Consider the following 15,934-nt stretch of genomic DNA (forward strand, 5'->3'; position numbering starts at 1 on the left):
CATCATGTCTGGGATTACTTTCGCCACCCAATTAGGAGACCACGCAACATCTTGTCTCTATCCAGTGCTGCTACTACTGGTGACCATATGAGATCCTGCCTCCACCTTACAAGATCTTGCATTGTTCAGCTGCCAAGCTGTCACCACTTGGAGTGACACAACGCATGTCCCATCACATTGCAACTCGGGACGAGCGGGTCGGGTTTTCCAATACCCTACCCTACCCGACCCGACCCGAGAACCTACCTCAAACCAAGCTGGGATGGGTTTTTTTTTTTTTTTTTTTTTTTTTTTTTTTTTTTTGGGCGGGGGTGGGGGGAGACATGGGATTCATAAACCCGGCCCTACACAAGATAGTTTCTTGGGTTGGGTCGGGTCAGGTTTTTTAACAGTCTCAATGGATGCACCATAAATCCACTGTGAAGACTGTATTAATACTAAGAAAATATCTCAATTGGGAACATTTTACGTGAAAGTTTTTTTTTTTTTAAGTCAAAACAAAAACTCCATTTTTTCTTGCATGAGAAAGTGTTACAGTTATGAAAACTATTGCATGAAGGATACTAGTTCTAATAATTGTTAAACGGTTATGAAAACTGCATTAGAAGTAATATAAGTTGGCATTCCAAAACTGAGATGGGCCCAAATCCGCCTTCCCCAAGGACCTTGGCCTCTGAGAAGCCATATGTAGCTTTCACTAGCTCTTCGTAACTGAATATAGTGAGACTTGAGAAATTTGGTTGTTGTTCCGGTCCTCCATTTGAGGAACTGGAATGGGCATTACCTGGACAAATTAGAGGAAAAAGGTGTAATGTAATGACTGGGGAGTCGAGAAAATATGGAACAAAGATACTAGAATTCTCCTAAACCATCGCTGAATTTTCATTCCAATAAAAGATGAACCACTAGACTCTAATTTTAATTTCAAAGTCCATCCTTTAATCATTCAAATATTGAAAAGTTGAAACTTTAAAATCTAGTTTTCAAAAGAAAAACACGAGAAATTTATGAAAACCTAACCGTAGATCACCAAATTTAGAGTAATCAACAAGACAAAATATTAATAGGGAGATTAATAACTATTGGTACAAAGAATTTACGAATCAAAGGAATGCCTGCAAATTTTGAAAACCCTAATCCAAGAAACACAAAATTACAATCAATTGAAAAGGGGGAGACGAGAAAATATGGATCAAAGATCAATCCATCAAAGATCAATCAATCAAAGGGTAACAAAATAAAATAAAATAAAACTGGAATTCTCGTAAACCCTCGTTGAATTTTCATTCCAATAAAAGATGAATAAATGGATAAATAAAGTTAATAAACTCACCGTGAAGATAAGTATATGTTGTTTTGTTCTTATCTGATTTGATAAGTTAAAAGCATACGAGATAAAGATTAATGTCAATAGATTTTAAAGGACATGTATCTAACAACCCTAACCTAAGAATTACGGGAATTAAACTAGAAGCAGACAAAAGCCAACACAGAAGGAAAGAAATTAGTCGTTTAAAAAAAACAAAAGAAATTTATGAAACCATAACCCTAGATCACCAAATTTAGTGGAATCAACAAGACAAAATATTAATAGGGAGATTAATAACTATTGGTACAAAGAATTTACGAATAAAAGGAATGCATGCAAATTTCTAAAACCCTAATCCAAGAAATACATAATTACAATCTTGAAAAGGGGGAGACGAGAAAATATGTAACAAAGATCAATCCATCAAAAGGTAACAAAAAAGCGAAATAAAACTGGAATTCTCGCAAACCCTTGCTGAATTTTCATTACAATAAAAGATGAATAAATGGATAAATAAAGTTAATAAACTCACCGTGAAGATAAGTATAAGTTGTTTTGTTCTTATCTGATTGAATAAGTTAAAAGCATACGAGATAAATATTAATGTCAAATAGTAATAACCAATAAGGAAAATAGATTTTAAAGGAACCCCAACCCTAGAATCACAGGAATTTAACTAGAAGCAGATATAAGCCAACACAGAAGGAGAGAAATTAGTAGTTTTAAAAAAAAACACAAGAAATTTATGAAACACTTATCCTAGACCACCAAATTTAGTGGGATCAATAAGACAAAATATTAATATGGAGATTTGTAACTATTGGTACAGAGAATTTACGAATTAAAGGAATGCAAGCAAATTTCAAAATACAAAATTAAAATTAACTGAAAAGGGAGAGACAAGAAAATATGGAACAAAGATCAATCGATCGAGGGTTAAAAAAACGAAAAAATAAAACTGCAATTCTCGTAAACCTTAACCCTAGAATCACGGGAATTTAGCTAGAAGCAGACATAAGCCAACACAGAAGGAAGGAATTTTTGTGAATTAGGAAAAAACAACGAAATCAAAGAGATTATGGTAATAGAAGAAGAAAACAATGTATCAAACTTAGCTGACCAAAACCTAACAAAATTATAAACCTTACCAAAATGAAGAGAAGAAACCCAGATTTCAGAGGTCCTTGGAGGAACCAGATTCGTTTTTTCCTCAACCCTTCACATTAAAATTACAATCAATTGAAAAGGGAGAGATTAGAAAATATGTAACAAAGATCAATTGATCAAAGGGTAAAACAAAAACAAAATAAAACTGTAAACCCTAACAGTAGAATCACGGGAATTTAGCTAGAAGCAGATAGAAGCCAACATAGAAGGAAAGAAATTTTGAGAATTAGGAAAAAAAAAAACCAACGAAATCAAAGAGATTATGGTAATAGAAGAAGAAAGCAATGTATCAAACTTAGGTGACCAAAAACTAACCAAATCAAAAACCCTACTAAAACAAAGAGAAGAAACCCAGATTTCAGAGGTCCTCACATTCATTTTTTTAAAGTCTCAACCCTTCACACTAAATTCAAAGGTTTTTTTTGGGAGAAAGGTGATCAAAAGTCCTTGAGGAGTGTTCGGAATTCTCACCTCAACGTGATGCTCGTGGCGATGTTGCTTCATTTGACGAATGTTAGGAATTTTCACCTCCACATGATGCTGGTGGCGATTTGGTACCATTTTGGGAACAACACCAGATCCATACGCCGACAAGAATACTTGCAAGAATAAGAAAACCCACAGCTCCAAAGATAGGTAGAATCGTGGAGGAAAGATGGAAAGACAGAGATGGGACCCACAGAAAATATGGAAGCAAACATAAAAAAGGTGATGATATAATTCGCACCCGCTGTAAGTTGCCTCGCACCCCTTATAACTTGATTTCACATCAAAAAAACTTTATAAGGGGAGGGAATCTTCGTATAGGAGGTGTGAATTTACCATCTCCCTTTAAAAATTTCAATGTGAAAGTGACATCGCTTGTTTTTTGTACTTTTGAGTTCGGCACGCTATCAGAAGAGCTGGGCCCCATAAAAGTACGGAAGGATTTCGCCCCATTCTAGGATAATGCGCCCCACTTTTAACGTGATTTGACGTCAGAAAGCGTAAAATTTTGCCCTGTGGGACCCGATCCCGCGAGAGGGGTGGGGCGCGAGCCGCCACGCTCTCTCTCTTGGTCTCTCGTACCCACACGATTGGCGTGTGCATTTTTATTATTGATTTTAATTCATCTTTTATGTGAACTTGGGATCACTAAGGCAATCCGAATTCCACACAAAAGAGACTGACAGAGTCGCCACCTAGATTTGGGATCTAGGACCCATGATTAACCAGAAATCTAGACTCGCTACCTGGTTACAAGAATGGAAGGTATGGGGATTTATCCACCACATGCACCATTCCTGCCCGATAATCGGTCTTCGATTCCAAAAGCTAACTCTTTTAAATTTATTTTAAATGGCTCATTCAACTCTCTATTAATGTGCTAACTACGGGACATGCATCCTATGATCTAATTTCAATGTGAATCCTAAATGTGTATCTTGATTTCTTAATTTGTCTGGATTCAATCTAAGTGAAAGTTCTCTTAAAATTCTAATTTCATGAAAAATCCTAAGTGATTTGATTAAGCATTTACAAGAAAATTAATATACAAAACACCACAATTTGTTGTGGTGCCGACTCGCGGTTGGTATGCCATCAGACATCCAAGCTCCCTACGTACCCAAGCCTCACTGGGATCAGAGTCGACGTAGTTCGGTGCACCTAAGCTAAGCTACTTATGCCTAACTCAACTAAGACACCGACCTAGACGTGATTGACTGTTTCAACAGTTTTAAGAGGAGTTATTTAATTCAAGTTGAGGATTTTATTATCTTAGGATTTCATCTAAGATGCTATATGATTCTTATCTAAATGCAAGTTGTTCCTTAGACTAATGCAGGTTAGCCTACATCCTAGTTTACTAGGCTTGTCCTAGGGAAAGATTGGGTGACTAGTGCAACTAGACCTATGGCACGGTTGCTATACATAGCAAACATCCGTGATGAGGCTGGACTCCTAACTCTAGGACTCCCTAAAACCTAAGACTCCCTAACACCTAGGACACGACCTGACATAAGTGTTCCTAAATTGGGCTCTAATGGTTCCTGTGATGGAAACCGTGATCCAACGGTTCCAACAGACACGAGATGAATCGATTTCAGTTCTTGAAGTTAGTTAATTTCAGATTTTCAAGATTTTCATTTTTTTTTTGGACATTTAAGGATTACCAATGGCTCTAGGGTTCACCAATTTCGGCCCAGAATAGCATCCAAGGAAGGGAATCGTGCGCTCTTTCCTTGTGCAATTTAATACTTAGGTTATAGCATCTTATTGCCTGGCATATCTCAGGATTTCCGTGGACAGTGAACCTCGGAGCCAACAACATGCTATAGCTTAAATATTCAAATTGTCAAAGATCGAGTGCAATTGGGATACGATTATGGATGCACTGGCCATTTTTCCAGGGAAATCTAAAGACCCTAAAATTTATGTTTTAATGGATTAAGGAGTTAATATGTGACAGAGATTTAAGGTTCTTTAGAGATTTTCAGATGATTTTTAATTAATTTTGGATTTTCAATGAATTTTATCAATTTTAAACATATGAGTGACTTTTACAAGTGGAACTGTTGCAAAAGAATTCGAAATGAGGTGAAACTTCTACAACAGCAATATATGATGAAATGTAGCTTACTGGAAGATTTTTACAGATTTTTACATTAAGCTCATATTTAATTTTGATTTAACAATTAATTGACCAGATTGTAAAAATAACACAGAAACTACTAGAAATAGAAATCGAAATTCAATTAAAATTCTTCAGAAATAAGATATGAGTAAATATAGCATGCTGTGAGAGTTTCATGAATTTTGAAAACTATTTACTATCAGTTTCGGATTTTTCAATTTTCAGACCAGATTATGAATTAACACTACATCCCATATGAAACAAGATCTAAATTACTTGAAACGTTTACAGCAACTAGAAATATGGAATATAAGACTACTGTAAAAATGTTGGGAATTTTATCTGTGATCTGATGTCTGTAAAAAGTCTCCCAAAATCTGATAATTTTCAAAGAAAGCATAAAATAATATACCAAACCAATTCCAAAAATTCTCAAAAATTCATGGTAGAATATACCAGTATCATATTATTTTTCCACGAAATTCCATTAATTTTCGAATCCGTTTAGTATATAATTTATTTTTCTTCGTCAAAAAGATATTTTTGAAGAGTTTTCTATTTTTAAAACACGATTTTCGAGAAAATTACGAATCCGAAAAACGTCCTTTAATCTTGTTCTGATATGATGAACACAAGAAAAATTTTAAATTCCAAAAAATAGATCATCCTGAGATGGCTATTTTTTCGAATTTTGTAATTTCTCAGCCATTATTTTAAATAAAATTCCACTCATCACTCAATTTTCGAAATCCTTTGATTCAATGTCCGATCCAATCCGATGGTTATTTTAGTCTATTTAAATAGATCAGTGTATTAAATTTCGGGACGAATGGGAATTGAAACACTCATGTAGATCGTGATTTTGAGCACACACATACAATATTGAATTAAATTCAATTAAATGGTAAAACTCGTGCAAAAATACATAAAAGAATATCAAATAATCCTGAAAATCTGAGAATAGTGCACCTACTTGTGATGGAGATTTTGGGTATCCTTTGAATAGGACAAGATTTGAAGGCGGGGATATGGAGGATTTCTCTAGTAGTTTTCTTTGAGTCTTCTTCCTCTTTTTTTCCTCTCTTTTGAAAGAAGAGAGCATGGGTATTTATAGGTGAGGGATGAGCCAGGTTGCCATCTTTAGGGCCTAGAGGTGTAGGGTGAAGATTGAGTGATGGAAAAAGGAAGGGGAAAGAATGGCCAAGATCGGATTTTTCTAGAATATTCTCCCTCTTCTTTGGCATCTTCCATTTAAGCCATGGCTATGTTAAAAATGGCAGGCACTTATGCGGCCAGGATCAAGTACTAAAGATTTAGGAACAATTCAAGGTCCAAGATGATGCCATTTGTCCTTGGAATCTTTGTAGATTTTGGAAGCAAATTTCAAGGTAAGGGAAATGTCTAATTTGGTTGCCTTTGTAGAGAATGGCAACGATTTGGATGGTTGCGATTAACTGCAATCTCCATGTGATCAAAAGAACGGGCGAGATCGGGTCTCCAAATATCCTGAAATCTTTGCAATGATATGGAATAAGATTGGGTGGTTGAGATCAATTTCGATCGAAAGAATGGACGAGATGATGCCTCCAAATCTCCTAGAATCTTGTAAAAGATTTTTCAAATATTTTGAATGTAAAAATCGAAAAACGCGGTTTTCAGGAGATTTTGAAGTCCGATTTCGATAATTCTTTCGCCATTAAAATCGTTGATTTTTCCTCTTTCATTTAAGCCCAATGTTGCCATAGAAATATTATTTTCAGAATTTTTGACCAATGCGAGCCGTCGGTTTTTAACAGCGAATCGTTTTTCCAACCGTTGATCAAATTGACGATTCGATTGATCCAACCAACTTAATCAATTTTTGATGAATGATCCTAACATTTGAAATATGAATTTTGACAACAATTAAAGTACTGAAAGCACTGTTGTTGATAATTTGGTTAAATTATTTCGACGGCTCTCGTTCACCCACATTGATCCGTGATTTTTCATTGGGTTTTTGCTCAATTAAGTGACACAATGTTTAATCTGAATTTGAGATTAACCTTGATCGATCCTATTTTGACTAAATGATCACAAATTCTTAGTAAGGAAAGACACCCAGGTTAAGATCTGCCCTTGATCTAACGATTTATGGAAATCGGGTCTCGGAATGGAATCAGGTCCCGGGCTGTGAAGTGACCCTAGCTTATTTTGTCCCGATTGATGATCCGTAAAGTCAGATCGAGATATTAATGACCTAAAACATATAAATCCATGATAGAGGGGCTCTCACATGGATTTAACACACTAAATTCACCAATCAGAGTATTTTTCAATTTTTTGGATCTAATCATCTCACCAGGTACATCTCTTTATCATTTCGGTTTTCAGAAAATTTGAGGATGCATACTTTACCAATGAAATTCCACGGATCAATATATTAGGTTATTGTTGGTTAAAGTGTAGCAAAATGAGGGTGTCTACATGCCCACAATTCACTTAAAAGGGGCGTATTATCCTGTAATGGGGCAAAAAAAATAATCTCCCAATTAAAAGAAAGGTTATTTGCTTTTTGTATTTTGAGTTCGGCTTCATTACCAAAAGAGGAGCGTGCCACAAAAGTAATAATTTGGCACCCCACAAAAGTAATAGTTTGAATCTCTGTTTAAAGTTTGAATGTTAAAAGGGAATTGCTAGCATCCATCACAAAAGGCATTCCTTGGTTCGTAGCTTTTGTCTCAATTCACGAGGTGGCTGGTCTGTCATGCGACAGACCCGCCGAGAAATGCCTTTTGCGATGGACCCTAGCAAATCCCATGATTGAAAAGGTTAATGATTGCTTTTTTGTATTATGAGTGCGGAACGTTCTCAAAGGAGGTGGAACCACAGAAAATGATTGCATTTTGTATTTTCAGTTTGGGGTCGTTATAAAAAAAGGAGGGTCCACGGAAAAGTATGGAAGGGAATTTAAAAGGTTGAATTTTAAAAAGGGAGATTTTATACCATGTAAGCCCTTCTAGTCCCTTTATTTTCCAAAAAGTACCGTACGGACCATATCATAGGATGATCCAAAGCGTCCATGTCAATGGGCAATTCCGTAAATAGGTTGTGCCCAAAAATTCATTTCCATATGATGATCCTAGCCCTCCGATCTATATATCATGGAAACCTCTATTGATCGGAGGGCTAGGATCATCCTACAGAAATGATTTTTTTGAGTTCGATCGTTATCAACACATATGGTAGCCCAAATATAAGTAGGCCTATTTTTGGCAGTGATATATTCACCCCCCTTTTATGATGAATTCACTCCATATTTTTTAAAACGGACTGTACAGCCCAAACTATAGGATGATCCAAACCGTCCATTTGATGGGCCACAACATAAATAGGTTGTACCCAAAAAACCTTTAGCATAGGATGACTCTAACTCTTTGATCTAACGACAGACTCACATTATGGAAACTTCTATAGGTCAAACGGTTGGGATCATCCTATGGAAATGATTTTTGCGGCACAACCTATTTACGTATTGGCCCATCAAATGGACGGTTTGGATCATCCTATAGTGTGGGCTGTACAGTCCGTTTTGAAAAAGAGGGGTGAATTCATAATAGAAGGGGGTGAATTTATCACCATCCTTAAAATAAGCTACACTACCATGTTTTGATAATGAGCCTAACTGACCTTGTCCTTTCTACTTTAATTGATTACTGAGAGTTTTTTGGGAATTGTAATAGCTTTTGAGAGCAGATTAAACAAGGTTGATTTAAGCCCATTATCAAAATACGCTAGTGCCAATACTGATAACCTAAATATATCTCAAACAGTGGAAAAAAGAAAGGTAGATTATAAATAAGCTATTGGCAATACCATGTTTTAATAATTGCAAAAACTCGGCTTGTCTTTTCTGATTTAATTGGCTTCAGACAGCTTTTGGGAACTATAATAAGCTTTGCCAGCTATTTTAAACATGCTAGTGACAAAATTAATAGCTTTATAAATAGGCTATTAAATAAAAGACAAGGTGAGTTAGCGTGAACACTGAATACAAAAAGCCTAGTGATATTGGCACTACCATATTTGGAAAACTGCACAAACTCACCTTAACATAGTTTGGTAGCAATGAACAAAACGGGTGCCAATACGATATCCCATAATATTTTTACCGTTTATACCTGGAGACACCCCATTTTGACCATACCATAATTCTCGAAATAGAATAAAATTTCGAAGCCCAATCTCAAAATTTCTGCAAAACCAAGCCCCGAGTGTGAAATAACCCGAAAAGATGCTCATTTGCATATCACTAGCGAAACCTTTGAGGAACCCAAGTCGCACCCCAACCCATGCCTTGGGTTTAAGTTGAGTGTTTGTGAAAGGTAAAAGGAGGGTGAAACATTTGACATGGGTGTGCTAATACCAATCCCTTTGTATAACAAAACAACATCTAAATGCCACCCTCCTTCCTACCCGAACCACCCCATAGGGTAAAAAAGAGTCATAAATACACATGGGGGGAGCTGTCCAGGGAACAAAAGGGGAAAAAATATCATTTTCTTTTGCTCTTAGGGACCGAACGAGGGTTTCAAAAGGGGTTTTTTTTTCTTCATTTTTCAGATTGGAGGAGAGGGATTTTGAGAATAGAAAAAATTGAGGAAGAGGGAGAGGAAAAACCATTGTCCACCATCTTCTCTTCCCACCATTGCCATCAACCCCTCCCCTCATCTATAAATACGAGAGTTGAGCTCGTGAGAAAGGGATTTTTTTATTTTCGTTTGGGAAATTGACAGAGGGAGAGAGAGAGAGACTCGCATTCGTTCAAGCTGGAGAGAGAGAGAGAGAGAGAGAGAGAGAGAGAGAGAGAGAGAGAGAGAGAGAGAGAGAGAGAGAGAGAGGCGATTCTCAAATCCTAATTCATTTTTTCCGATCAAAGGTCATAATCTCCGACAGAGGCTTGCCGGAATCCGGCAATAAATCTTTGTTGTTTCATTTCAAATCTGAAGAAGGTAGCAAAGGTCTGTTTTGATTGTTTCCTCATCATTTTTGGCAAGATCTGTTGGAATCGGGGCTTGTGCATATCACTTTGCTCTTCTTGTTCATGTAAACTGGTTTGTCCTACTTAGCCTCATTAAACAAGAAGGTAATGATCGCAGGACCTCACTCCAAATAGGTAACACAATTTTTTTTTTATGCTTCCTTCTCTGTGTTGTTGCCAATGTTTATCCATTTTTATTTCAGCTCTGAATTGATTGTATCATTATTCATGGATGCTATTTTCTTTGCAATCTGAATTTGGATCTTCATTTTTATTTAAAAGAAAATAAGAGAACTGGTTTTAGATTCATGGGAACTGTTTTAAAAGAGGATGTTGATATCGATAATGTTTTCATTTGATAATGGCATTGAAAATGATCTATTCTTACCTTGCTGCCTGCAAAGTAAATCCATTGCTTTGATGATATGGATGTGAGATTGGGGATTGTTCTTTGAATTTGATTTTATCTGCAAGCTATTAGGATAATTCTTTCTTGCACACACACACACACACACACACACACACACACACACATATATATATATATATATATATATATATATATATATATATATATATATATATTTGGAGTTCATGATTAGCACAACCAGTTTTGTGTAATTGTACATGAATAGGTTATCTCCCATTTAAGTTGGTGTCTTATAACTCCCTTGTCAATGGTCTTTGAAGTATACTGATAGTAAGAGACATGATAACAATCTGATGCTAGGAGTAGAGATTTTGTGTAATTTGGGATGTTTGCTAGTCAGCTGAAACTTCTCATGTCAGGGAATGTGGTCTGATAAGCATTTCTTTATAGCAAGCTCAAGTGGCTTTGGACACTTACAAAATAACTCAATTTCGCTACCTTCACTCATGACTTTTACATTTCAAAGTTGTGAGTCCTATGGCCTAATTTTCTAATGAAGAGCTAGGATCTAGTATTAAGCATGTGCATAGACTAATGCCCAAGTAATTTAATTCATCCTACAGATGTCATGATCCAAGATATTTCTGTACATCATGTTGGAAGTGCCTTAAATGGATTTGCATGGTTCATTGGTTTTATTTCTTGTTCCCTGTGTCTAAATTGGGTTTAACTTTGTGCATATATTTATGAATTATCTTTTTACTGTATATATAAGTTCAGTCACCAAAGTTTTTACACTTGATGAAATGTTTTCTTTCCTTGTTAGTATAATTAGATCTTTGCAAGGAACTTCTGTTAACTCCTCTAATTAGAAAAGCTACAGCATTATGTTAAAATTTTCATTTAGCTGTATGTCTCATAAAGTAGTAGAACAAAATATAATGGAACTGTGTAGGACCTTCTTATATACTTCAATTAAAATTTTAAGTGAATAACCAAGTTGTTATTAAGCTGAGTGGAAAGGAGATACGAAAAGAAATCATGTCTGAGATTATGTTACATATCACAGATTCCTATAGAATTTTCTGTATTGGTCAAGTTGAATATTATTAGCACTTTAGTGTACATGCTTTGTCCTATGGCTGATCAGGGAGCTGAAGTATATGCTTTTTAATATGGTAAATCTATGAGTGTATGTCTGCTTGTCGTGCGTTAGTTTGGTTGCATACATTTCTTTTAAACGAATACATATAAGTTTGGGCCCCCCTGTAGATGGCCTTTCTTTTCTTTTTTGGGTCAGATTGTCTATGGTGGTCATTTGGATAAACAAATATGGTGTCATTGCAAAGGCGATGGAGGCGTTAGCCTAAGCCCATCCTTAGAGGGACCTATCAGTTTATGGTGGTACCCTCTCTTTTTATTCTTCTTCTTTAGGTGGAATTTTCCTAGTGACCTTTAGACATTAGTAGCCCTTTCATTGCAAAGGCAATGAAGGCGTTGGCCCAAGCCCATTCTTAGGGGACTTTCTCGATCCTAGTAGCACTCCCCTCTTCTATTTAGAAGACTTTCTTAGTCCTTTAGATACCCTCAGACATAGGTTTCCTTGTTCATTGCAAGGGCAATGAAAGAGTCATCTAGAGCCCACCCTTTTAGGAGACAAGCTATGTCTCGGTAGAAAAGTCAAATAATTTGGAGACAGGCTTTGTCTCATCAGTGAGTCAACCCTATAGGAGACATTCAGTGTCTCACTAGAGTTAATTCTTTCTCTCATAGGAGACATGCTTTGTCTCATTGGCTCTAGTTATCCTCTTGTTTTAGGAGACATGCCATGTCTCATTAGCACACCCCTTAGAGTCACTAGCATAGGAGTCTGTCCTTAGTTAGAGAGTCAGTCTCGGGAGTCTGTCCTATCATCATAGGGAGCTAGGATTCTGTCCACCCTTTTATAAAGTCATAAGATTCTGTCCAACCCTTTCAGAGTTAGGATTTTGTCCTACCACTCACAAAATCATGGAATTTTGTCCACCCCTTGCAAAATATAGGATTCGGTCCAACCTTTGCATCATATAGGAGTTTGTCCTACCCTTTTGATGATAGGAATCTGTCATCTTGAATAAAAAATATCAAAAACACTTGAAAAACATCAGAAAATTTCAAATCATTTTTAAATGTTGAGTCTTTAGCAGTGTAGTTAGGAAATTCTATTCCGAACTACGTTGGCTTGATCCCTTTCTACAGGGTACGTAGGCAGCTTGGGATTTTTATCCCAAGTTCAGTCAAACCTTTCAAAATAAACATTTCAAGCCTCCTAAAAATACAAAAAATCTTCAAATGAATCTTTTACACCAGTTTTCGAAAAGATCTTACCCTAGAGTTAGGAGTCTATCCTGATTGTGTTTGTTCTAGAGTTAGGAGTCTGTCCTAGCTAGGAGTAGGTTATGCCTTCGTTCGGTCAGTTGGTGATTCACATCGCCGACTGATGGCTAGGTCTAGGGTGCGTTAGTGATCCCATTATTTTTCTTAGGACATACAGCCTAGTTATACATAGGTTATAGGACCACCTGCATTAGCTTAGGGCTAACCTGCATTTAGTTAGGGCATATAGGGTGTCCTAAAATTCACAATCCACTAGAATTTAAATAATCGCACAAGAAGCTTTAATAACTAGTCCGGTCTTTTAGGTCGAGTCTAGGATAGATGTCTAGATGTCTTAGGCATCATAGCCTAGAATAGGTGCGAAGAACTACGTGACTCTGATTCTTGTGGAGGCGGGGATACGTAGGCTTCTTTGGATGAACATCAAATCATTTAAAGACTCGGGTTTATGCTTTAGAGTCTTAGGGTCTGTTGTTAGCACTTTATAGTTTGTGTTTGTATATTGATTATGATTTCTTGCATAGGATTATGATAGTGTGTGATTCATTTCTTTACTTATTCGCATGCTTAGCTGTAGCATTTATCTGTCTCTTGATCACATGCTTAGATGTAGCTTACACATGCTTAGCTGTAGCTCTCTCATGCTTAGTTGTAACACTTATTTTCTTATTTATCTTGTTCATATGCTTTGTTGTAGTTCTTTATCTTCGCTGACTATTATGGTTGTTATCATCTACTGATGTTTGTTTACTGTGCAGGTTATCACTTTAGATATAGAGGTGCATCTTTCATTTAATGTTTTCTAGATGGGATGTGTTAGGATTTTATTTTATATTAGGCGTTATGTATTCGCCCAAATGTAGATAGGAGCTATGTGTTTGCCCTTAGGTTTTTATTTTATTACTGCTTATCATATCTGACATTTACTGCTTTCTAGATGGGATGTGTTAGGATTTTATTTTATATTAGACGCTATGTATTCGCCCCAATGTAGATAGGCGCTATGTGTTCGCCCTATGTTTTATTTTATTATCTTTTTATCTGCTTGTCATTTTTGTTTATTCTTTATTTTGTTTACTGTATTCTTAATTCAGTTCATGATTAACTGCTAGTTTTAGATTTCTCATCTTGTGCAAACCGTATACCTTTAGCTGTAGCATGTATGTGTTTGCCCATCAGAACTTAGACACTAATTAGGCATGACACTCATAACCTATCAATTCTTAGGCGACACTTCTTTTATTTCTTTTGCGTGTGCTTATTATTCATCTCCGAGACATGCTTGATTAGATAGACGTCTTCTCGGAGATATATGTTCCCATTTCACATGATTTTCATCCAAAACTCTTCAAAATCAATAATAAATGGCATAAGAGACCAGGTGCTTGCACTTGGGTGGATGAGGTGCTCTTTGGACCTTCTGAATTCGTAACCAGGCACGAACCTTCTATATATCTCATGTTATCCATTGCAACAGAGCATAGTATGGGATCCAGGGCCTACTTCCTTGGATGACGACTCTTCTTTGTTTAAGGTACGTCTCGAATCCGGGCTAGTCCCCGAATCGAGAGGTATCTTATTTTACATCACCACTCATGCTGTGAGAGGCACTTTTTTTAGAGTTCCTTGGTAAAACTCTCCTTCACGTGGATGATCTAGAGACTTTCTGAGATTTCGTCCCTCGCCTCTCTCAGATCGGGGTCCACAATACCCAGAATGCCCCCTTCCAATCTTTAACTTTTATACGCAAAATACACTCTCAAAGTTTTTCTATCCCCTTCATTGTAGGCTGCGAAAAATTCTCTACAACAAATCAACAAAGTGGTGGACTGGTGATAACGTGAGGTACGTGATACATCATTATCAGAACAGGGGTTAAGGATATCATTTTTTTAATAACCATAATAAATCCAATTTAATTAGCATTAATTTTGGGGAAATGATATTTTCCACCCTGAAACAGATAAAATCCTCCCCCCCCCCCCTTAATGATTTCTGTGAGAATAGTTCAATGCTTGAGGATAAATTCACCCCCTTTAACGTTTTTCTTTGCCTTTAAAACTTGACGAATAATGTTAAACGGGGGGATTTTATCCGTCAGAGGGGGGGATATTATTCCCATTTAGCAAAATGAGCAAAAGAGATCCTCTGCCGACACTTGTTGCCGAACCTATATCCAAACCTAGAACCTCTATATATCCGAAGCAATTACCGAATCTAAATCCGAACCTAAATGTCTTCCAACTTTCTCCACATAAATCTCTTCCTGCTTTCATGGAGAGAGAGAGAGAGAGAGAGAGAGAGAGAGAGAGAGATTTTCATATCTGAGCGATTTTTGGAAGTTCAGATCATGGAAAAGTTGTACGATTGCTTGAATTTTCTTAACTTGAGCAGAATTTGATAGTTTTGTTGGTCATAAGAGTTGTATGAGCTCATTACTGGACTCTCTGAAACCAGTTCGTGTGAAATCTGCGATCTGAAATCTTGATTTTGAGGAGAGCACTCGCGTTTGGTGAGGCGTTTCAAATTTCGAAAAGGCTCGAGCTGTTTCTGCTTTCAACAAGGAATTGCAGAGCTTACGGTAAGAAACCGCAAAAAAATAAGCTTTTTTGGTACACTTAAGAGGATTAGTCATCTACTTTTTCGTAGATAGTTGATTTTACCCGTAAATCGTTTCTTTGATAGTTGAAAATCGTCCGATTAGTGCAGCCACCTCTCGAGGCTTAGTTTCGATGTTTTGGTTATAAAATTATGGAGGTTAGATGCTTTTACCTAATTTTTTTGTTCAGATATTTTCTAGTTTTCATAGGCTTTTCAATTTTTTTCAGAGAGAAAATTTAAATTTAGGCCGTATGGTCTCCACTGAAAATTCGTTTAAAGTTAGGGCGTTTCTGTAATTTTGGAAGGGATCTCCTTCTTCAATTTCTTGAACATCGGTTACCGACTCTTTCAGATGTTTGTCTTTCTGTAATAATCTATAGAAAATCAGTGGTATATTTGAGAAGCCATCGGCAGCGTTCGTCAGCTCTTCGTAACTGAATATAGTGGACTTGAGAAATTCGGTTGCTGTTCCAATCC

Source organism: Tasmannia lanceolata, unplaced genomic scaffold (assembly GCF_043159265.1).
Source record: "Tasmannia lanceolata isolate RefF3 unplaced genomic scaffold, GAP_Taslan_0.1 ptg000003l, whole genome shotgun sequence".
Classification (NCBI taxonomy): domain Eukaryota; kingdom Viridiplantae; phylum Streptophyta; class Magnoliopsida; order Canellales; family Winteraceae; genus Tasmannia; species Tasmannia lanceolata.